Consider the following 25,781-nt stretch of genomic DNA (forward strand, 5'->3'; position numbering starts at 1 on the left):
GGTTCGATCTCCGGCAGGGGCATTTGTGATTTTTGAATATTCTTTGGTCTGGTCTAGTGGGTGGCTCTGGCATCGGCTAGATACATCCCTATTGACGTGCGATCGCCAAGCGATATAGCGCTCCAGTACTATGCCACGTAGAAATAGATAATAAAAAAACAATTCCTATATCCCTTATAGCTTAGGCCGCTACCATCTTAGAAATAGCAGGTTTTTTCGGTTTGCACCATAGCGGGTTTATGTTCGTAATGGTAACATGTTAATCATCTGAGTACACGAGTCTAGTAGGAAAGGTGTATAAAGTTACGCAGTGACAACCATATCGTCAGTTGTGTTTATATATCCGGGAAGCATATCTTTGCCGCTAAACAGCTTTGTCGCAAAGCTGTGTTCCGGTTTGAAGGGCGTGGTGAAGCCCGGTGTAATTGCAGGTACATGAGGCTTAACACCTACGCCTCAGGTTTATGGAAACAGGGCAACACTTTGCAGGATGTGTTCCTTGCGTGCCCTGGGTAATGTTGCTCTGCGTATAGGCGGTGGTTTTCCACTTACCATCAGATGTGCTACCTGTTTGGTCCATTAGTTATTAATTACTAGAGGACCCGCGCGACTTGAGCGCGTCCGCGAATGAGCCGACTTAAAAAAATATTCGACTGTTGTCGCGGACTGTTTTATAGAACTTTAAAGAAACAACAATTCCGACAATTCCGATATAATTACTACATACTTCCGTCGTTTGGCGTAACGTTTACCGTTCACGTATCAGAATCTCTCGAAAAGTATATTTTTTGCAGTTTTTGCCCGAGATTCCAATAGAAATGAATCTAGCTAATAGCTAGATCGATTTATCGCCCCCAAAACCCCCTGTTTACTAAATTTAATGAAAATGGTTGGAGCCGATTCGGAGATTCCAATAATAAACAAGAATTGCTCGATATAAGATAAAAAATATATAAATAAAATACTTTTGCATCTATGAAAACGTATCTTATGTTCGTTTCAAGAAGCGTAGCCGAAGTTGAGTCCCGTTGTGACCACGATCCATGTCGAAATATCGACAAATCCACAAATATTATCGTGGTATGTACCCGTTGAACTATATTTAAGAAATGAAACCAGAAAAATCTTAGCTTAAAATCTTTAATTAGCGTAGCCGCATTTCATTAAATTTTTTTTCATACGTTACAAAGAACAAAGTAACTTTACTTTCGCATTTATGGCATAGATTCCATACCTATTTGTCTCACTTTCATTTGCGACTTGCAAATCTAACAAGATGCTCATTTCATTATGAAGTAGGTACTTTGTTCTAACTGCCTTAGATTGCTTTGACATAGTAGACGCATTGCAATGCAAATCTAGTTCTACGAAGCGTACACTAAACTCAAAAGGTTTCGTTTTACCATTTAACATCCTGTGAGTTTCCTAGCATTTGTAAAATATGTAGAGTAGAGTATTACGAAATGGACTGGGAGTGGGACTCTTATATATAAAATAAAGTTGTGTTAGTTACACCATTTATAACTCAAGAACGGCTGGACTAATTTTTAAAATATTAAAATATAACATTCATCAAAAAAACAAATGATCTGCGGTTCGAAGTTCGCCGGGACAGCTAGTAATTTATATAAGAAATAAACACGGTGATTTTTTTCGTGTAACAGTTTTTTTGTAAAAAATATCAACTTTAAAAATAATAAAAGAAATTAATAGCTTAGTATGTATACTATTTGGTTTTAGCTGTTAGCTAATCATTTAATTTTGTAATTGTTTTGTAATTTTGTAATAATATTATGTACTTAATAAATAATATTAAGTACATAATATTATTATTATTATATTTTTTTTCTTTTAACAAGCTCAGTTCCAGTAGTAGAGCTTTTGGCCACGAAACTCGTCCGATGAAGTAGGTAATATCGCAATGTTTATTTCTGCCGCTAAGCAGTTTTGTCGCAATTACGGGCGTGGTTGCCGGTGTAGTTACAGGCACATTAATGGACATAATGGCCTCTAATTAATGGACATAGGGCGGCAAGGGTTTTTCACTTACCTTCAGGTGCACCATTTACTTGATACGTCAATTATTTCTATGAAAAAAAAGACAAGAGTGAATACAATATCCTCCCACTGATCCTATTCGTTCTATGTGTTTTCCTATTTCTAGGCACATGTACCTAGTAACTACAACTGCCTCTTTGGTCCAGTGGCTACCATGTTTAACTATGGCTCACGAGATCCTGGGTTCGATTCCCGGATCGGGCCCAAACTTGACAGGGATCGCTTTTTTCAGTTAAGGATTCTCAGCACGGTGTTAGACCCCTCCTGTTAGTGCCTCGGGGAGCATATTGAGCCATCGCGCGTAGGTCCCGGCTATTATCATTTACTTGTGATAATAGTATGGTGACTAAAGTTCGTGCTTATTAACAAATTTGATTTTGTTAATTTATTTTTAAATACTTGGCTTTATCACTGTAAACATTAAACTACTACTACAAAGTTTCATGATGATCTGTTCAGTAGTTTTTGCGTGAAAGCGTAATAAAGAAACTTACATTCACATTTATAATATTAGTAGGGATAGGGATAGGGATCTTGTCATTTTGGTTGGAGGTGATAGTGATAACTACATTCGTTAACTTTAAATTAAAGCTTGGAGGGTTACAAACGCGCCCTGGTCTAAGAAGATGTCACAGCAAACTTAGCCGGGACTTTTTTCGTTATCACCATCAAATAATTTATCACAGTCAAATTTATATTTCGCTATGAAGTTAGAGCAATCATATCCAAGCTTTTTTAACATTCATGTAATCCAAAATTTTAAAATAGTAATTTTCTATAAGGTTACGTTTAATATAAATTTTGAACTTATTGAGGGACATTTCTAAGATTTCATCCGGTAGTTTGTTGTAAAATAAACTAACTTCTAATATTAAATTGTATCATTCCACTGTCCTTTTAAAATTTTGTAAAATTTTTCTGTACATAAATTAAATTTCCATGTATGTATTGATTATGCATCGTCATAATAATATCATCGTGAGCATAATAACATCTTGCATTTTTATTCTATAGGAATCTTGTTTTTTTTGTAATAATAAGCCAGGTTTGTACATAATCATGTTAATCTATTGTACTGTTGCTGCGTGAAAGAAGGCCAACCTAACAAACACTTTTTCTAATTTATAACATTTATAAGGATTATTTATTATAAATGTAATAAAAATTGAGGACTGCCCAAGGTCTTGCTTCAATCCGAAGATCACTACAAAGACCTTTTAAACATGCATGGCTGGCAGGAAACTTCCTGTCTTGAACTATAAGTCCTGCCTCGTTTACCTAGAGTATTGACCTATAAAGAGCACCTAAGCACTAATAAAACATAAATGATACAACCTAGTTTCGTATAGATCATAATTAATTTATAATCAAAACTCAAAAAATGGTTTCCTTCATATACTAGTACTGAACAATTTTATGATGTGTGAACCTCATGATATCACTGCTAACTTACTAATTCCGCCAATTATCAAGATAAACGTAATTGGCACTATTAAGCTGCCCGATGTGAAAGAGCGTATGTTGTTTTAAAGTAAGATGAAGTATCACAAGATTTAATTGAACCGCTTTAACTGAACAAGTGTTAACTGTTTATTTAAACCTATTACCTCTACTGCCAGATACTCTAATATTTGGCCAGTTCGTGATCTGGCTAATACAGCAGGCAGAGAAACGAATTAGGTCCGTGCGCTATGTCGACGGGCGCACTCCTTAATAGGACCTTAACTAATGTTTAAGCTCTTGTCAAAAGCACGACCGAGCCTGTCTAAAGAGACTCCTAGTTCAAGGATTTAAAACGATAGCTAAACTAGAGTAGAGCGTCTGGTTTCGTCTGAGAAAGCGTTCCATAAACAAATTCAATTGGTCTAAACGAATTTTTATTCTGGGGCGATGAGATCATTAGGTGAATGGCCGTGGCGGCATCACATTTGGTGGAAATGGGTCGCTGGGACTCCGTTGTGACATTGGATTGATTGATGCTTGGGAATACGGAGTTTGCACGCGCATAATGTGTTTTGACTTGGGTTTTCAAAGCACTATAGGTTGCTTTTAGTGTCGTGGCAAATGTCAGAATTTAAATTGTCCTTTATGTGACAAACTGATCGCAATCCAGACTGCTAAGAACCTAATCGGAATTATTAGTCACCATCATTCTAACAAATAATTACAGTTATGGTGGTACAAGTGCAAAAAATAGGAAAAAATTATTGGTTAGGCGCAGGCGGTACTTTGTGTAATTCCAAGATATACTATGAAAATTAAGCTTAATTTGCTAAATTTACTCTGCGCAAAGAAGGAAAGGCTTATCAAAGATATAGCAAATTAGGCTTAATTAAATTTCATATATTGTATAGGAAAATAATTATTTGAACAAGATGATTTGGTGAAACTGAAGAAGGCTATCTAATGAATGTATATACCTTAGGCCTTTTGTGTTTTTCCTAATTTTCTTTAATCCTTAACTATCTTTGTGATGTGTTATTATACAATTGATGAGTTTCTTAATGACAAGGTTGCTTGGAAGCATCCGGCTACGCTTTCATCTCTCACAAGATAGAAAAATGAATGTTAAAATGTTAAATGTAAATTTTTGATGTTGGAAAAGAGCAACTGCTGAGTTTCTTGCCGGCTTCTTCTCGGTAGAATCTGCCTTCCGAACCGGTGGTAGAGTCACTACAAACAGACAGACTTGACGTTTCAAAAGTGCTTATTACCTACCTATTATTAGGCCTACTTGAAATAAATTAATTTTCAATTTTCAATTTAGAATACCTATGCTCCCACCCCTTCTCTTCCTGCGGGTGTCGTACGTTACGTCTTAGACTAAGGGTATATAACGGAGAATAGGCAGTAGCCTCCACTGTGCTGCTACTACTACGATTACCAACGCACGGTGGTGATTCCCATAATCAATTCCTGCCGTTGGGAGAGGCCTTTAGTTGAGCAGTGGACTTTCATAAGCTATTGTTCAGAGAAATTGTGATATCAATAATACGACTACATATAAAACATAATAAATTCTAACATATTTCTTTTAAGTACTTTTTGTTATTTATTTCTCTGAATATCATAAGCATGGAACAAAATTTCAATATAAATCTAAATATTAATTAACAGTATAGGTACGTGTAGGCGTACCTCGTAAAATCAACAGATAATGGAGTAGCATTTTATGGCGGACTTTCAAATTATACATCCGAGCATCAAATGGATTTTATTGAAATTTATATATCTCTAGAATCAATGATTAATCTCAAATAGGTCTAAATAAAATCTTAACGAACCTGATTGCAATGTCCTAAATACTTATTATATTATAGATAACTAATAAATGATGCAGTTTATTCGCTTTTGCTTACAATTTTCAAATGAGATACCTACTTATTAAATGTTTAATCATACTTACTGCTAGCGTTAACTATTTCCAATCCAGGCTATGAAAGCTATTTTTTTTAATTACCTATTGGTTTTCCTATCATATCCCTAGTAGGTACCTACCATCAGTGTTTATTTAGTTATGTATTTATATAATGAATAGAGACGCGTAATAAATATAAAGATGCAGTAAAACGAAACTAGGAGTAAAATTAGTTACAGAATAAATACAGTACATAACAGAAGGTAGGGTATGGAAAAGTAAAAAAGAAAACCCAAGACAATATAATTTACGAAGGGTATTCAAATAAATATCATTGGATGTATATACTAATGATTATTTTTCATTTTAATTATCCTTATCATTATCAACCTGGCCACCGGCCCACTATAGGGCAAGGGTCTCCTGGCAAAATGAGAAGGGTTGAGGTCGTAGTCCAACAAGCTGGTAAAGTGCGGAATTGTAGACTTAACACGAGGATTACTCAGGTTTTTTTACGATGTTTTCCATCACCGTTAAATGCAAATTACTCCGAAAAGTTACACTTATTTATCTGGGAAGACGAATCTTTAACCATTATGCTAAAACAGCTCCTTTTTCATATTAAGAAGTCTTAAATCTATTCCATATACTAGTCTGGTGGGACTTCGGTTCATAAATTATTTTATTGCTGAAGTAATGGAATGCTGTCAGCATTTTGGGTACCTAGTTGCGGTGGTACCGAAGACTTAATAAAAACAAAATATACTCGTAAACATATTTAACTCAAATGGCGGTGTCCCTGTTTTAATATTACCTACGTGTTGATGTAGCGAAAATAATTTTATAGACGCTTTGACAGCGACGTTTCACAGGCAATAAACATGACTAGTATAGTTGTAATAAAGCTAGTTTTAATGGTGATTCTTGAAATTATCAGTATGCTTCGCCTTTGGGTTTCGCATAACACCTTGTTAACTCATTTCCTTCAGCTAAGCTAATGATGTTGTTTTAATCTGCGCGTGAATTTTATTTTATTGGGCTTGTTTGAGCGTTTCGGCGATCGCATTCCGAAGCTAAAATATAGGTTAAGTTGACTGTTTATCCTAGACATAGCGACCAATCTTTATATTTAAAAGTGATTTAAAAAAAAAAATCTTATGGAGGTATTTACTTCCTCGCTTGTGTTTTATTGTGCACATTTTTTGTGTAATGTAATCTATGGCCACTTGAATAAAAAATATTTGACTTTTGATTATGCATAAATATTTCAGCGATCGCAATGTAAAGCTAAAATATATACAAAGCGCCGAATCTTTATATTCAAAAGAAACATTTTAAAAGCTTTAGTAGTGGTTTTAATGAGTCTTACGTGAGTCTTACTTTATTCGGCTTTTGAACATATCGGTGACCTAATTTTGGAGTTTATATATAGGATAAGTTTATCTCAGACATAGCGACAAATCTTCGTATTCAAAAGAGACATGACGAGTGGGGCCCGAGACCTTGTTGATAGATGGCGGGGCCGCTATTCCGTTCATTGTTAAAATTGGTAGGCGCCGTCTGCTCTCCAGTACAAATGCACCCCGAATACATAAGAAGCATCGAATTCTATTAATGACTCATCTGGGGTACGTGTGTTAGTTTTATATCATGATGCCTTTTTTTGTGATGGAGAGCCAAAACGAAGCTTTTGGATTTTCTTATCGGCGTACCGGTGTGTCTATTTTAGGTCTTAACCCTTGTTATGTGTATATTTTAGGTCTTAGCTCAGGTAGGTATAGCTAGAAGATTTCAGCCTTATATCACGAGCACAATTATTTTTGCACTCAGAATTTTATCCATGAATCGACGTTTATTTAAATTCATACTAGAGTTTGAATTAACATCCAAGAGGGTGGTACGTATGTTAAATCTATTGTAAATGGGTGTTTGCTTTGATGGCTGATGGGCGCAGTGGGCAGTGACCCTGCTTCTGAATCCAAGGCTGTGGGTTCGATTCCCACAACTGGAAAATGTTTGTATGATGAATCTAAATGTTTTCCAGTGTCTGAGTGTTCATCTGTTTATTATAACTATTTATGTATATTATTTATAAAAAAAAAATTATTAATTAGTTCCCATAACACAAGCTACGCTTACTTTGGGGTTAGGTTAGTTACGATTCCGCGTACCTAAAAACCGATAAGTATGGGTTTAACACAACAGTCATACCACTAACCAGTTAACCGTTTATCATATCAGACTGCAGCATTACTTACAACCAGGTGGGATGGCAGTCTTGGGTTAACTTATAGTTGAATAAAAAATGTGTTTAATCATAGCAAAGCGAATAAAAAAATACCATTTAAAAGTTCACTTGTTTTTAATTTTACGTGATAAAGCTGAATACGGTGGTGAACATTTTTAGTGACATATTCGGATGACAACAACTAAGATAAAGGTGACAATGAAATAAGACATTGGTGTGTTTCAACATGCTGAAATCTGAAACTAACAAAGCCAGATATACACTCATAAGATAATTATATCATTAAGCTCGGCGACGTTGTCTCGCCCGGTCGTGGTTTATGAAAGTGGCGCCTGACGCAGTTCACTCACTAAATCATACAATTTGGCTTTGCGCCGGACAAAGAATAAATATCTGACAGACAATTGAGTGCGAGATGAGAAAAATGTTTTTAAAGCTGGTCATTATAGCATTATAGTAGGAGTATTGGTTAAATATAACTGGTAAGCCCGCTACAATCTCAGAGTGCATCGTCACTTACTATCAATACAAAAAACTTCATAATTATATTTTATATAAATATGTACAATCATCTTGATACATAGCGACAGAGAAATTTAAAAAATTCAAGACTCATTTATTTCAAGTAGGCCTAATATAAGCACTTTTGAAACGTCAAGTCAGTTTGTTTGTGACTCTACCACCAGTTCGGAAAGCAGATTCCACCGAGAAGAGCCGGCATGAAACTCAGCAGATTTCTATTTTTCAACATAATTTTACAGTTTACAATCGTTAAATCTTGTGAGAGATGAGAGCGGAGCCTGCTTCCAAGTAGCTTTGTCGTTAAGAAATTCGTCAATCGTAAAATAATTAATGTAAAGTGAATACGACTGTATGTTATAAATTATAAAACGCTAATATTAAAAAATATTAACGGATTTTATTGAAATTTTCACCAATTGATAGAGTTTCTAAAGGACAAGAATCAAATATTAATTCTTAAAAACATCCATACAAATTTATTATAATGCATGTAATATATAGGTTGTTAAAGGGCTTAACAAAAAACGGTACAACATTATGGTTTCTTTGGTTCTGCAAATAATATTTGGCGGTAATCGCTTAAAATCGGATGCTATGCGAATAGCTACTTCTAGTCTTTCTACTATACAAAATAGTTCATAAGGTACCCGTACTTTATAATATTTCGTCGCTTATTAAAGTTGTTTAAATATTCCAAATCATTTTTTTTGCCAATTATGTTACAAGTAGCACTTGGTAGCCTACCATAGTAAAGTAGGTAAGTATATAAGCTCTAAAAACGGGAGCAACGTTTGCGGTGAAATTTCGTTGGGCATATTTTACTCAATTTATGTGTACATAAACGTTCGGCTTAGAGAAAATTATTGCTTGCATGTAGGTCATAGTAATTTGAACAAATGAAGACAATTGGATATAGGCAAATAAATTATTCACTTTCACGACTTTCATGATTTTCACTGAATACTTTTGATATGAGGACTAATTCATCTCAGTAACAAAACAACAAACTAAAGAAATCTGACTGCTGATCTGATATATTATGTCCTACCTCAGAGGTGGACCAGGTGGTTTTAGGGATTCTGGAAAAATCGAGGGAACTCTTTAAATATTTAAGAAACACCTATAGCAGTTTGAGTATTTTTTAATGTAACTTGAGCATCAAACTGATGATGAAGACCTAGGATGGCCACCGAAACTATACAATAATAAGTATTACACTAGTTGCGCTTCAATTTTGGTAGGTATATAGTACTCGTAGGTAAGCAATCTATGCTCGTCACAATAAAGGAGCTAATGGTGAATCGCCGGGGGGGACTCCTCAACCATTAACGTCTCAGGGAAAAGCAATATTTGGTAGAAGGTTAAGAGCAGTTGACTTTTGACTAATATAACTTAGATATAATTACAAACTTACCTACTAAAAAGCGTGAAAAAAATATACCTATTCTACGATATTTTTAAGTCGGTGCCAAGTAAAATATAGAAATTTATAAATAACGCATTGCATTTGTTTGAATATATTTATTTTTTTTGCACATTTGTTTTATAAATATAACCTAAAATAAACTATGTAAAACTAAATAAAATCTAAAACGTATTCGAAACCACCGCAGCGAGGCACAGTTCCTAAGATGCTGGCAGCATTACATTTTACTTGGCGTCGACTTAAAAACGTTGTAGAATATGTTTCTTTAAATTAGTATTTATTATTCTTTTTCTTGATCTTCGGGAAAATACCAGGAGGGTCCAAATGCACCCTCTTGCTTCTTGCCGGCGCCCAAATAATATATCAAACAGATACCGAATTACGTTATCTGTTTGATTGGCTTTATTAGGCGCACTACGCGGAAGTAGACGATAAATAATTGCTTATTGAGAACAGTTTTCGAGTTGATGACTGAGACACCGGTTATGCGGCTCAACAACAATAATTTATGATATAAATTAATTAAAAGTTAAATGAACGGTTTATCGGCCCATTTTACGAATTCTTTTGGGCGCTGTATATTATTTGTGAAACGGTTGATGCTTCTACTACTTTACCTATATGGAACCTCCAATTTTTTTAGCAAAGTATATTCACTATTAATAGTAGTAATATATAAGATGATAACAAAAATAACACCCGGCTAAGTTTGGAACTCTCGTAGCTTTAGTTCTGTTTACAAATGTAGGTATCGTGATCATCTCGCTACCATGTACAAAATTTTTATGTGACGTACGCATCAAAAGTGCTATTTATGATCGTATTCAAAAAAAGAAATGTTTGACTTATATAAATGCGATACGATACGATACCAAGCACAGTGGGTAGTACTTCGAACTCACTTTCGGGGGGCCGAGTTCGAATCCACGCACGCACCTCTAACTTATTTAAGTTATGAGCGTTTGAAGCAATTAAAATATCACTTGCTTCAACGGTGAAGGAAAACATCGTGAAGAAACCTGCTTGCCTAAGAGTTCTCCGTAATATACTCAAAGGCGTGTGGAATCCACCAATACGCACTGAACCAGTGTGGTGGACTAAGGCGTAAACCCTTTTCATCGTGGAAGGACACCCGTGCCCTGTAGTGGACTGGTAATGGGTTGATATGATGATAATGTATAAATACGTTAGGTCAGGTCTAGGTCAGGTACCTGACTGAGTGCTGTAGGGGGTTTCTTTTGTTATTCGTCCTCTAGGGCAAAAACAACGTTCAGTCCGGTGCTCGAAACACGTTAAACAATTTCACCTATGGGTTATTGTTAGCAGATGGCTACTGACCCGATGAAGTGGGATTTTCTGCGCCTTTCTTGCTCCTGGCCCCCTCGGGTGACTTGAGGATGATAAAGTGGTTATCTATCACTCGCAGTACGGTCTCCGAGCCAACATCAGAATTTCGCCATGAAAAAAAGGTATACGTACAATAGCGATCTGGTTGCCTTGATTTTTTTGCATAGACATAGTTAATGGGCCGGTGAGTAACTAAGAATATACACTGTATACTCTCATACCAAAAACCATCCAATACGAAAGCGAGTTTACCATTGGTAAGGAAACAGGTAAGAACTGTATGTACACTTGAATAGTACACGCAGGCGTAGGCAGGAACAGAGCTAGTACTTCATAAAATCTAAAGCCATGTGGAGACATTGGTGTTACGTATATATCTCTAAACAAAATTAAACTTACAGGGCTAAAAAGGGGCTATCATTTTCTTAAACGTACATCATCATTATAAGCTATTACTTGCCCACTGTAGGACACGGGTCTCCAATCAGAATGAGAAGGGTTTAGGCTGTAGAACACTACGCTGTCCTAGTGCTGATTAGAAGGCTTCACACGCCTTTGAAACATTATGGAGTATTTTCAGGTATGCAGGTTTCCTCACAAAATTATTCTATATTAAGATTTTTAATTGCTTAAATTAAAAACGCACATACCTCACAAAAGTTATAGGGATGTTTGCCAGGGATTGTATTTCGTCCTCTGAAATGACGCCAAAGTGTTAACCACTAGGCTATCACCGCTTTTTTATAAATGCAAAAAAATATTTTAACTTAGAGATTTGTTTTTCTAACAGAATTGACACCATCAACAAAATATACAAATATAGAAGCAGTTTTTCAAAACGGACTGAAAATACAGATTGTAATGAATTATAGTATCTTGAGAGTAGAAAAGCCCATGGCGTATATTTCCGGCATTAATGGCGTGCTAGCTAATAGCTATAATGAGGTTTATTTGAAGTGGTTTCAGGGCCGCATATATTAGGTCGATGGGATGTTATGATGGATCTTCTCGTACCAGATAATATATTTTGTAAATGATTTTAAAATGGTGAGCGATATTCGCTCACCATTTTCAAAGTTTGATAGATATCTATTAGAGGATTTGGATAAGATATTGCCTTATTCAAGAGTGTTGACTGAAGTATGTGTAAACAAGCCAAAATACCACGATCAAATGATCTTGTAGATCCAGATTTATTTTGTAGTTTTGGTATTCTATCTATTCTGTAATTTAAATAAAATGCAAATTTTTTGATCGATCGAGGGTTTTATAAAAGTTATTTTTAATCGGTTTAAAAATTAAAAGCTTTTTGTGTTGCTCTAAGTAATTAGACATTGCATCAAACACACACAAACACACACACACTAGCAACTATACCATTATATATACCTTTATACATTCCGCTAGTTACCTAGTTATTTTCTTCTTTTATTAAGTCTTTAGGTACGTAGGGTACACGTGGGTAATGCAAACAGTCCAAAATTTCAAATCTAGCCCAAAAATATTAAATTAGATTAATAATAATAATCATAACTTTATTAGGGCCAAAAAAGTTTAAACGCAGATTTCTAATCTAAGTATTTAAAAGCTGGTCGAATCAAATAAATAAAATTCGTTTTGGTCAGTCTCTAGAGCCTAAATTTAGTTTGCCTGTGTGAATACCCACATTTAAAATGAGGTGAGTGAATAAAAATAAAAACACATGTCAATGATAATGGTTTTCGTTCTACGAATGAGGGATTAGGCCGTATTTAGTATTCAAAATAACAATTATTTATATGACAGCAGCGGGTGCTATCGGATCCGAGGCGAGGACTGATATTTCCAGACAACTGTTTGTCGGCAATATTGGACCACACGCCGAATTAAAATTATTAAAAACGAACGTGCGACATGGTCTTATCTTCTTGTCAATTAGCCACTCGATCATGGTCTGTCATCTCAAACAAAACTGTCATTTTTATAGGCAATCAAAGCTCTTAACATGATAGAGTTGTGGTAGATCACAGATCGTGACATTCGGCGACATGTTCTTCAAAATCCGCGAGTAGGTTCTCGGGCACATTTTGGGGTTAAAACGTATCCAACAGTCTGTTTACAGGATGTGAGATTGGCCATGAAGAACATAAGTAATTGTTAACAAACAAATACACATTTATAATATTAGAAAAGATGTTCAAACATTCCCAAACTTTTTGTTTATTAGTAACTTGATCTTTTAAATTCGCTCCGGTTAACAATTATAGGGAAAGCAATAGGCAATATCTTGGATTAGTATTTTACGATATACCAAAGGAAATAAATTATAGAGTATCATTCGACATACGAATGATATTCTAAAATGCATGCATATTGGTATGCAATGCATCAAATTATAGAATACTAAAGACCATGTCCAGAAGTGGATGCCTATCGGTTGATTTGACGATGATGATGATATTGATATAAGTCATAGTAATTTTTAGTATAATAAATTTAATTGTTTAGTTACTTAAGTAGGTATTTTCCCTTTTGAATTATTTGCCTTATTGATTTCTAATATGTGTAACTAGCGGTCCCTCGCGCCTCCACCTCGTATAAGTCAACCTTAAAAGATAGACATATTCAGTTGCGAACTTTTTTTAGAACTTTTAAAGGGGAACAATTTTGTGAAACATGATTATATCGAAACTTTAACCGTTTTCACAGCGTACACAACCGAAGATCTAAAAAAAACCCCAATTTTCAAACATTCTTCATTGGTGCTATGCTCCTATTAGTTTTCGCGTAATGATATATACCATACAAACTTCCTCGATAAATGATCTATGCAATACTGAAATAATGTCTCAATTCGGACCAGTAGTTCCTGGAATCATCACGTTTAAGTAAACAAACAAACAACACTCTTCAGCTATGCTTCTATGCCAACAATCAATTTGATTGGTTGCTTGGTTAGGGCGTAAATTAAAGACAAATAAAGAAACAAACAAAAACACTTTCGCATTTATAATATTAGTATAGAAAGACTAGGCAAGACATATCCGTATTCAATGCGAATGGTCTGTTGGTTTCCATGTTCTGCTATGGATTACAAGGTCTCGGGACTCCTGGAATCGATTTCCGTGTCAGGCCAGGTATTGAGTTTCCTTTATATACATTTTCAGTTAGAAAGTTGGCGTTTTCCACCCACGCGCCTCAGAAAGCACGTTAAATCCAGCCAGCCAATCAGCAGTAGAGTAGGTAGCTTGGTGGGGCAATGCTTTTATTATCTCCCCCTTCAATAAGGGAGGAAACCTGTGTCCAGCAGTGGAGCAAATTAGGCTGAAGACATACGTGAGAAATCTCTGAAGGACGTCTATAGTACGTAGGGTTTGGCGCTCTAATCTTAGCAAGTGGTGTCAATAAATCAGTCTCGATCTGATTGGTGACATCACCGTCGTTGTCGACCTTCCAGTTAATAGCATTACATATGTACATTTTCATGGTACACTGTTTAACTGGAGCATAGTGTTACAAATATCTACTCTACGAGTATTTCGGTATATTCTATATTATGGCGAATAAATCAGTGCATAATTTTTTTGGCATAAATTTAATTGTAGGTACTTTATTGATGTTTGTAATTATAGTTTTGTATTTTAAGAAGACTTTTCGTGCAACTTTGTGTTTATATTAATAAACTATTGTTGATATATATTTTTTTAACGGAACTCAAATTAACGTCCTCGGTTCTTGAGTCAATGAATATTTTTCATTATTGCTATTTATACGATAGTTCCACCCCTTGATTTCATGGTTAGTATTGTGGTTATAATATAAATTAGAAAATGCAATGCCATTTTTTTTTTTTCATTTATTTTTTAGATTAACAGAGTTTGTGTGCATATATGTAATTTAATTTAAGATGATATATATTTTTCCTTAAATATATAAACACACAATATTATGGTGTTGAAACTGAGACAAGACTACAAAACCTACCTTCTTATTACCTATTTATACCTACCTATCATTGAACAATTTATAAAAAATAAACAAATTGCATTTTGGTAACCATAAGTTCAATCTTAAAAGTCAATGGACCAAAACTCGTTAAAGGCAAAAGTAAGAGGCTTGATTATAATCGCATACAAGGGAGAGATTCTGTAAGGGCATCCGAGCATGCTGCCAAGTTGCGATTCGGCAAAGAGTTCGCACTAGTTCGAGACCCTGCGCATTAAGTATAAAATATTAAAATTGGAAGAGTCGAGGACTGAGGAGCGAAACCGACAGCAAACGGGTGCGCGAGCGCACATTCAGTGGCCCGCAACTCGCCGCGCCGAGCACTCCACTCCACGAGCCGTTCCTAGAACGCAATCGTTCCGCACACGACCACTTTCCGAACGCACTTACGATTCGCTCACAGCTCCCTTAAAAAGTCTTGCACACTGATTCATTTTAATTTGATTTTATCGAAATATATAATTGACCTATAATTTGTATTTGTTGCTAAGGCATCAAATTTCATATTATCAAGCACGTGTTTATAATTAGTTACCGCGGACAAAACGCGGTATCGCCTGATCCACGTTTTTCACTGCGAGTGAATAAATTAGCGGCCGCAGCGTCGCCGGTCGGGTGTAATTTCACTTTTTACCGACAAGGACTGTCTCACCATGTCTACGAGTCTAGCATGCCACACCAAATGGATCATTGATTCACGTGAGTATGCACCTTTTCAAATACGCTCTGTCACATTTACGGGCAAGATAAGTTAAACTTGCTATGATATTGTCAGTCGACGGAAAATGGGATTTCATTTGTTTTGTTCTTAAAAGTGAATGTGTTTTTGTGTACCTACTTAATAATTTAAATAAGATAAAAACAGTTAATGATTTCCAAAAAAAATTTAAATAAAACCCCCATTCTACGCCAACTGTCCTATACATTGAAAAGTAGAGTTACTAAACTTGCCGGTAATTTGAATATTATTTCCATTAAATTGCCTTTAATTATGTTAGTGTGTTTTTTATCTTACCTAAACTTAAGTAATCTCACAATAATGTGATAGCAAGCCAGTATAATAATAAGAGTATAAAATTCTCTATTGTTGCAAATTTATTTGACTCGTTTTACATATTTACGAGCTACGAGTATATGAACTGTTAAACAAATTATCGGTACTAAAATGGAAAGAAATGTGTATTGATTTGAGAGTAGTAAAAAATAATTAATACTTTACATTGTACATCGTGATATATACTACATATACAGTTCTGACAAGGGCGTTCAAAGAAATTAGATATCTAAGATGGGTTAGATATTTGTATCACTAACATTCGCACTGCGGTAAAACGCATCTCTTGAACAAACTGACCTCCCGTCTGTGGGTTATTTTTACCTTATTTGCCCAAGCATCTTTAAGGCAAACTGCAAAGATTGCAATTTAGTACTCTGGTTAGTCCATTCAAAATAACTAAATAAATGACGACTAATCTGATTAAATAAATAATATCTCCAAAAAATAAGTAAGCAGTTATGACCAGTGGCGTTTGAAGAAATTAAATATAAGCAATATATCTATATCATTTACAATTACACTACGATTAAACGCATCATTTGAACAACCTGTGGATTCTTTGACCTTATTTGCACGGTCTTTTTTACGACTACGTTGTTTTTAAGTTCTTAGGTATACAAAAACAAAAAAAATGCGATTGATCTGTTACTAATTAATCGTTTTGATAGAGCTATGATTACAAAGGACTATTTTAAGAGGTTGGTGTAAGTTTTTTAATAGGTGGATTGTAAAATATTACAACTTTTAATTAGCTGATATTTTATAGTTTAATTTTTTTAATGAAATATTTTTTGTCGCTATCCTTCTATCCTATATTTTCTTACCATCTGGTTGTTTGAATTTTTGGGTGATAAGTTTAAAGTAAATTGTTAAATGTAAAATAAACTTGTAGTAAATTGCACGCCAGAATGTGGCACACTGTTAACACTATTCCTCTGTATAACATAATGAAATGTACACTTATAGCAATAAAAATTGCTTCTATTCTTTTCTATTCTATGCAAATTAAAGTCTCATTAATAGAGAAAATTTAATAATATTATAAAAGTTAGACTAGCGTTGATATGAAGTATTACGTACGTATACAATACAGCATTTAATGAAACTATTCTGTCTTAACTCCCAATGTATAACGTGGTTAACATGTATCCATAGTTCATTGATAACAATTTTCCTCCATTCATGTTCATTCATAATTATTTGCTCTTGAACTGAACTCTGATGTCACTTGGATAGAGCATTAGATAGTAATTGTTGCTAAGAACACGACAAGTTTAAATAAATATTCATACATTAACTAACGTACCGCTCCCTCTTCACCCAGGTATATGTTAAAAAAAGAGTGAAATAACTGCCATGTAAATTTATTTTTTTCGCGACTTGCAAAATATTCTTTTAATCAATTTGCGAAAATACTGAATTACGCTTTATTATATACCTATATAAATCATCTGTGAAAGATTATCTAAGCGATGGTGAAAGCTGCATCAAAGTCGGTTGCGTGGTATACGAGGAGTCAGTGGATAAACGCATCTTGCTGGCTCTTCTAGGTAGAATCCCGGTAGAACCGGTGGTAGAGTCACTACAAACAGACATATTTGACGTTTCAAAAGTAATACGCGGTTCCCTAACTCATAGACGTAAACTTCCCTGCCGCAACGGTGCGATCGCGTGATCCTTTAATTTCACATTATCTCCTAAACCATCTGTAAATAACATACTTCATCTTAATGAAAATAGTTTTTTTTTTTTCAAGAAGTTGTCATCATTACTCGCTTAGTAGGGAAAACAGATTTAGTCTTGTTCTAAATTCCAAACCATTCGGGATCATTTTATAACAGCTTTTGTAAAACCATAACTTTTACTTATTTAGCTCAAAGTGCTATTAATCGGGTATTTACTGGTTAATTGCCGATTCTAGTGTTTAAATACGTTTATATGTTGAATAGGTACCGGATCTAAAGCGAAATGTATATTTTTACTATTGGACTGAGACCTATTTAATCGTTCCTATTTGGGTGAAAGATTTATGTAAAATAATATTTTACCAGTCGTAATAAGGTATGATCTATAAGTAATACAAAGTAAAGAAGGAAAAATAGAATACATGAATATATTTAATAGACACGTTATGCATCATTTGGTAAAACCAATAAAATTAACTTTAACAGGCGCGTTTTTATCCAAATATAGATCTGTTTTTTATCTTCTCTATTTACGTTAAAGCAAGACAAATAATATCCTTTAGCTTTCTACCCCCCTGGTTATACCAGTCAAATATAATGGTCTATTCAGACAATTCAGTGGCGTTTTTATCCAAATATAGATCTGTTTTTTTATCTTCTCTATTTACGTTAAAGCAAGACAAATAAACTCCTTTAGCTTTCTGCCCCCCTGGTTATACCAGTCAAATATAATGGTCTATTCAGACAATTCAATGGCATGTCAGTGTTCTATGTATGCCCTGACGTATGCTCGCTGCATCAGAGTTTGCTCTCAATAAAATCAGTACTATCGTTATAGACTAAAATTAATACCGATTTGTGTGAACACTAATAGCTAAATTGGCTAATAGTAAGAGTGTCATGGAAACGATGGCCCGTCATATATCCTGATATATCTGAATATATCTTTAGTTCTACGTCTATTTAAAATATATTAGTTGACACACATCACAAAAGTAAAATGAAAATATAGTTTCCATTAACCCAATCTACTACGATCAAGTAACAAGTGTTTTTTTAAGATTAAAATTATAGTCAGTATTCTGAAATATTTAGAAGACTTGTTTGGCACAAGTCTTCTTAGTTGACTGTTTTATGTTGATTATTATTAATCAAGAAATTTTGATGAATGATATCATATTTATGATATTAACTCGCTGTTGGCCTCATTCTTCGTCCGCTTTTTTTGCGGATTCCTATAAACAGGGAACAGTTTGTTTTACTAGGATAAAATATAGCCTATGATACTCTCCGTACTTTAAACTGACTCTTTGCCAAAATCAAGTTGATTGGTTGCTAAGTTAGTGCAGATTAGATAAACAAACATACAAAAAACCAACACACTATCTCATTTATGATATTAGTAAGTAAGTGAAGATAAAGGTTACGGGTAAATTTTCCGTGTAAAATTGTTATGTTTTTTACAGTGTTCAGATTAATACTCGTAGTTGTAGGTCGGTATGGGTGAATGACTTATGTTTCACATGTGCTAATTTACCTTTTTGTCGTCATTTAGCGGAATCTACCTCTCTGTTAGTTAATAGACCTTGTGGAGCCGACCGCGATGAGTGGATTGCTTAAGCTGGTGTGTCGATAACAAAAGCTCTTAGAATTTGTTAGCCAAGACCGATATTTCGATAGGTTTTTTGCTTCTTCCTTTACTTCTATACCATTGATTATTTCATATGTATATCATTGAAGGTCAGCGGCCAGAAATATTCAAGTCCATTCATGTTTCATAAATTATTTTCACTAAATTCTAAATTTGAGTTTGGGTGTAATTTATCTACCATATCAGGTTAGTCCGTTACCATATTAGACTGCATAATTTACCACCCGGTAAGATGGCAGTCAATGGCTAACCTGCAGTAAAACAAAATAGTTTTTAATGCAATATCGATGAGGGCAATGTAATAAATACAACTGCCATTTCCTTAACAGGTTAACCCACTACTATCTTAGAGTGCAAAATCACTTACACCCTTATGAGATTGTAGTAACTTGTACTTAGCATAATAAAAAAATAGTTTCTTTTGAATCCGGGCAAGAAGCTCAGTTTTTAACGGTGCATATGTTCACATCTGTCCAAATAATAATCAGGAAATTTAAATTTTATTATTACGTACATAAATGACGTACCTACATAGAGTCAACAGTTAAAACTACGTCAGTATTTTCCCTGTGTCTTTTATGGCAACAAATATTTATAATTAAGTGCTCAAATTAAATTTTTTAAAGCTAAACTAAATTGTTAATAAGTGAAATTGTAGAGTTAAATGCGAGCCAAGCGTCTAAATACTGGTTTTAGTTTCCGAACTCAAACTAAAATAAATGCGAATTGTAATATATATTTACATAACATTTATTTCCCGGCAATTATCATGCCGGGCCGGTATTTTTATATTTTGCCAGCGGCCCATTTGCCTAGTAGCCCTTACGTAAAACTTACTTCCCTGTAACCTTCAAGTCGTTTATATAAAAATGGAGATCGCTTGGGGCAGTATTGATGAAGGTGCCTAAATATATTTTGATTGTGTAACACTATTAACGTAACCGTGTCTATATTCAAAGGCGAATAAATACCTATTATCTCATTATATTATTTTGGCCGTTTGATAAAGGCCAACGTATTGTATTGTTTACGAGTATATGCTTTGATGCACATTTATTAATGAAAATAAAATGATATTATTGACAGTGTTCATTTGATAAGTTCGAAGGACATAAATAAATGCATACATTTATAGAGCAATCGCTCTACTGACCATACTAAAAACGAGACACTCATTGGTCTAGTTGTTAGAATGGTCAATTACGGATCAGAAGGTTCTAGGTTAGAGTCCTGTGCCGGGACAGGAATTTGAACTACGTACATTCTTTAAAAAAAATCTAAGAACCATCTCAAAGTTAGGCAATCGCCGATGTCAATCTCGAAGAGCAAGTGAAGTCGATCCGGTTATAACCTATCACTAACATGTGATCATAATCCTAAAAGCCTGCCAACTTGCACTGGAGGCGTGTTGTGCACTCCATACATGCACAAAAGCACTATCTACCAACATTTAATTTAATTCGTTTATCATTTGCACTCCGTCTTCCCATTTAATGCCTTCTTCTCCTGCTGAATAGGGGTTTTTACCAGGGTAGGCTAATTTGGTCATATCCCCTTTGAACGTCACTGCGTCTATGGGTGTAACCCCCTCTCTTACGAAATAAGGCCTGTGCCTAGAGTAACGGCTTATTATGTTAGGAGTGACCCGCTCCGGCTACGTATGGGTTCAATTTAGATAGTAATGCAGGGCAGTTTGGTTTGATGAATAATACAATTCCGTAGCACATTAATTTGATCCATCCCCGCATTATATATGCATGTATACCACTATTAACCATCGTCTTGAATCACTCTATCTATTGCTGAAAATCGCATTAAAATCCGTTGCGTAGTTTAAAAGATCAAAGTGTACAAACAGCAGGAGCAAATTTATTTTATACTATGTACAGACCGACATTTATGTGGACCGTTTGTAAAATGGAGATTGTATCTCCATTTTTTTTCATTGAACAGTTTATCATGGCATCTGACAGAGGGTAATCAGACCATCAATATGGGGCACGAGACCATGAGAAGGCGTTATGTTGTCCTCGCATATTATCCTAGCCATTCATAACAATTAAGGCGTAGTCGTTAATTTTCGCAGCACTTTCGTGAGATATATCTTCATGTTAGAGGCTATGAGTATAATGGTCTCCTTCAATCTAACTCCAATCATGATACAAATAAAGCAATTGACCAGTATGACTAAATCCACTTCAATTAACCCTAACTGACTATTTTTATTGGCATCATTTTTAATACCAGTAGTATGTTAGTTCGGGCTTAGAGGCGAACTGGCCTCTGCTACAATGGATAGAAAAAATAATCAGTCATCTTAACTTCACTAGTACTAGAGTGGAGATTTATTTATTTTGGAAGCCAACGTTATATACAATGCCTTAAATTTACTATAAACATAACGGTAATATTATGAATTTTACATTGTATACCCCACTTACAGGCTAACTGCATGCATCATGAAATATAGACGTTCTTCAATATACAGAACCTAAAACTTAAACTTGAAAAAATACAAAAGATACGATTTAAAAACACAAACTATAATAAAAATAAAAATAAAAGAGGATTACGTAACAAACAGTTTTTTTTAATTTTGCGCTTACAACTCAGAGCGGAATTGTGAAAATATCTGAATCAGCTTTTTTAAATGCACAATTGTAGGCTGAGACAATTCTATTTATCGGAACGGACCTGCCTAGATTAGTTTTTGTGAATGTAGGCCTAAAAGTTTGCTTATTCTTTATATAAGATCTCGCATTTTTACTTAGGTACTGCCAATCTTACCCTGCCCGCTAAACTTGAACAATCAATACCACCATTAATAATTTTATGTAAGAAGCAAAGATCTATCATGTTTCTGCGACTCTTGAGTGAAAGAAGATGATGAAAGAGATGTAAGTTGGTAGAGTTTTCTTCAAATGTTTGACGACTTCACTTTCCACGATCGAAGATGATGATGAGATATACTCCGAGCATATTTCTCTCTATATCTCAGTGAGCTAATAAAATAAAATTATAAAGCACATAATTAAGAATACACAGAACCTTCATACAGCCATTATTCAGTGCATTGTGTCAAAAACAGTGAAAACGCCCCATCTCACTTCACTGACTATATTTCACTTTTGCGATTAGTGTTGCAAGTTGTGAGAGAAGTTTTTCGAAGTTAAAGCTAATGAAAAATTACCTCAGATCTACTATGAGCTCCGCTAGACTATCAAACTTATATATTGTCGATTGAACAAGAATTGGCTGCTAATATTGATTTTGACAAAGTTATTTCTGGCTGCTCATAAGGCCCGTAGAATACGCTTATAAAACCGCTCATCCTATTTTAACTTCAATAAAAGGTACCTCATTGCATGTGAAATTAAATTTTAACTAAGCACCTATAGAATGGGGGCGGCAAAATGGGTCTCCCGCCCCAGGCCGAGATGGCACGCTACGCCACTGACTTCACGCCCGCGGAATGTTTGTAGCTCACAAACTTATCCCGTTTTCCCCATTTTATGGTATACGTTTAAAACATTACAGGTAAAATAATTACTGTCAACTGCTAAATAGAGTGAAGTGACTAACCGCCTTTTTGAGAAAAAATATTGGACATTAGTTACGTACATGGATGGTCTCTGTATGTTCCTAATTCGGTCTTAAAACGATTACATTCACTAGTCGATTAATATTATTTATATCTCCTAAGCCATTACAGCCTAAGGCAAAAAGTTGTAATCGTTATTTTGAATTATTAAGAATTGGGCTATAAAGTTCTGCCAAGTTCTGAAGATAGTGTGTATATGTACAATCTGAACTCAAAGAACTTTAAATAAAATGCAATTCATATTTCACGCACGAGCGTCTGCTATGTACCTCAGCAACGGGCGATAAAAGCAGATGGATTACGTCAACGAAATGGGTTAAATGGATTGTAGTAATAAAAGTAGCCCTCGCCGTGAACTCGGGCAGCCGTGGATCCGCGGCCCCCGTGAAGGCCACATAACAATATCGCCAGCACTGTAAAGGCTGTACCACATCTGTATCATACAAATATTATGTTTGTATGAACTAAGAAGAGATATTAAAATTTCAGAAAAGGTGGTATTTGAACCCCCATCTCTGTAGCTATCATGCCCTGAGTGTTAAGCCAATATAGAAACGAACGATCCTATTGCCACGACGATATTGAAATTTAAGATCTATGCTTTTGTGTCTGTATGTATGTCTTTTTGTCTGTTGATGAGATTTGGCACGTATATAGCTTGCACACTGTAAATGTATAAACAATGTCTTTTACCGTAGAAATCTTTTCCGCGGTATTAAAAATTAGCCATTGTAAGAAAAGAAAAAGGCTTTGCTCCACAGTAAGATATTTTTAAGCTACCCGATCGGTTACGATATATAGATGTATGTATTACTAAACATATAATAATATTCTATTTTGCTACGATAATACGGAACCTTCTTAAAATACGTTTTACGGAAAATAAATCTGGGTATTCCGAAAGATTAATTCAGGGCTCTAAGCAACGATTGAATATGCTAGGTACTGTATTTATAGACTCCCAGTAAGTTGTTCTGTAACATGTTTCGAAAAAGTTATTACGTAAAGTAATTATGAATGGTAAACTTGTCAGAGAAAAAACAAACATTTTGTGTGAAACGGCATTACATCGGTTCTCAGTTTCATTTAAATTTAAATAACATTGAATTGCAAAACCTAACAAAGGCGAAGTAAAAAGAAAAAGTTAGAAAGAAAGGTAGTAGCAGTCGTGTACCTATGGATTTCAAGCAACATTTCTCTATTTCTAGACACTCGAAAGTATAATCTAATACCAACTATTTATTTGATTTATATCTTTTTATACAGTATTTATAGCCTATACAAATACGCCATGTTTTTGATACACATTAGTTACAAATTGACCTAAGGAATCTTGCCGTAGGTATCGATTTGACAGACGGACCAACGGCCAGATGGACAGAGGGATAGCGCAGGCTTAGTATAAATATATAAGGTCCCATTGGCACTCTTCCGGTAAGGAACCCCCAAAATTGTATTATTAATAAATAAATAAATATACTAAGACAATACACACATCGCTATCTAGCCCCAAAGTAAGCGTAGCTTGTGTTATGGGTACTAAGGTGACTGATGAATATTTTTATGAATAATATACATAAAAGTAAATTAATTTATTTATTCTTTAAAACAATTGTTTTAAAAATATAACCTAAAATAAACTATTTAAAACTAAATAAAATCTAAAAGTCCTCGAAATCACCGCAGTGAGGCACAGAAAATACATAAATACTTATAATTTACATATAAACACCCAGCACTGAAAACATTCATGTTCATCACACAAACATTTTCCAGTTGTGGGAATCAAACCCACGGCCTTGGACTCAGAAAGCATGGTCGCTGCCCACTGCGCCAATCGGCCGTCTATTATTATTATTATTATATATAAGACAACTACATATAGAACAAATGAACATTAAGAAGTAGGTATATATTATACTGGTAATGATCCCTTTGTATGGCTTTGAATACTTGAATAGTAATGATAAGAGCGGTCGATGAACGTGCGATCGTGAACTTGGCTCCGTAGCCTTCACTCCGACTAACATATATTTCATTGTTAACGTAACTTTTGGTGCAGTTCACATAGTTTTAATCCGAGATTACTTGCGGTTTGTTTGAGAAGTATTATAGACTATAAGTTCATATTTTGTAAAAGTTGTGGTAGCCTAGTTTACACGTCGACCTCCCTTTCGGCGGGACCAAGTCTAATACCCGAACGCAACTCTGACTTTTATTATGTGCGATATAAAAAATTGTATTTCAAATATCACTATGTTTTATCTTTAAAAAAAAATATATCGTGAGGTAACCTGGTTGCCTAAGAGCTTTTAATTATGTTCTCAAAGGCGTGTGAACTAATCCGCACTTGGGTATACACAAAGCTAACAATTTTTAACGTGTCAATTTGTCAATTTTTAACCATTTTTAACGTGACTTAGGAATCGAACACAGGACCGCGTGATCACGCGGTTGTTTATGATTATCGTAATCGTTTTTGATCATGCTAACCACTAGTTAGTTCAACGAGATAGTTAAATACATCTAATATATCTAAACAAATTTAATATTTACTATCTGTTACCCGCGACTTCGTCTTCTTTTGTTTTTGTTTATCGAAAGATCATCCTCATAAATGTGGCAGCACTTTATGTATTTAGGATAGCTAACCTGGAGTAAAATCGTCAAACACTTTCGTCCGCTCTCCCAAGAGAACTGAGCTTTATTTCGGGATAAAAAGTATCCTATATTACTTCTAATACCTTCAGGAATCTGTGTACAAAGTTCTGTGATGATCGGTTTAGTAGTTTTTGCATGAAAGCGTAACAAACAAACTTACATTCACATTTATAATATTAGTAG

At 34.7% G+C, this 25,781-nt stretch overlaps 1 protein-coding gene across 1 annotated transcript in view; it reads left to right on the plus strand.

The window, feature by feature from the left end:
• Nucleotides 1-15,251: 15,251 nt before the first annotated feature.
• LOC120632625 (A disintegrin and metalloproteinase with thrombospondin motifs 7-like) overlaps nt 15,252-25,781 on the plus strand; it is a 122,235-nt gene continuing 111,705 nt past the window's right edge. Inside the window, exon 1 of the mRNA XM_039902569.1 lies at nt 15,252-15,642. The gene's annotated coding sequence lies outside the window, so the exon portion shown is untranslated. The remainder of the gene's footprint in view (nt 15,643-25,781) is intronic.

This window comes from Pararge aegeria, chromosome 20, assembly GCF_905163445.1.
Source record: "Pararge aegeria chromosome 20, ilParAegt1.1, whole genome shotgun sequence".
NCBI lineage: Eukaryota > Metazoa > Arthropoda > Insecta > Lepidoptera > Nymphalidae > Pararge > Pararge aegeria.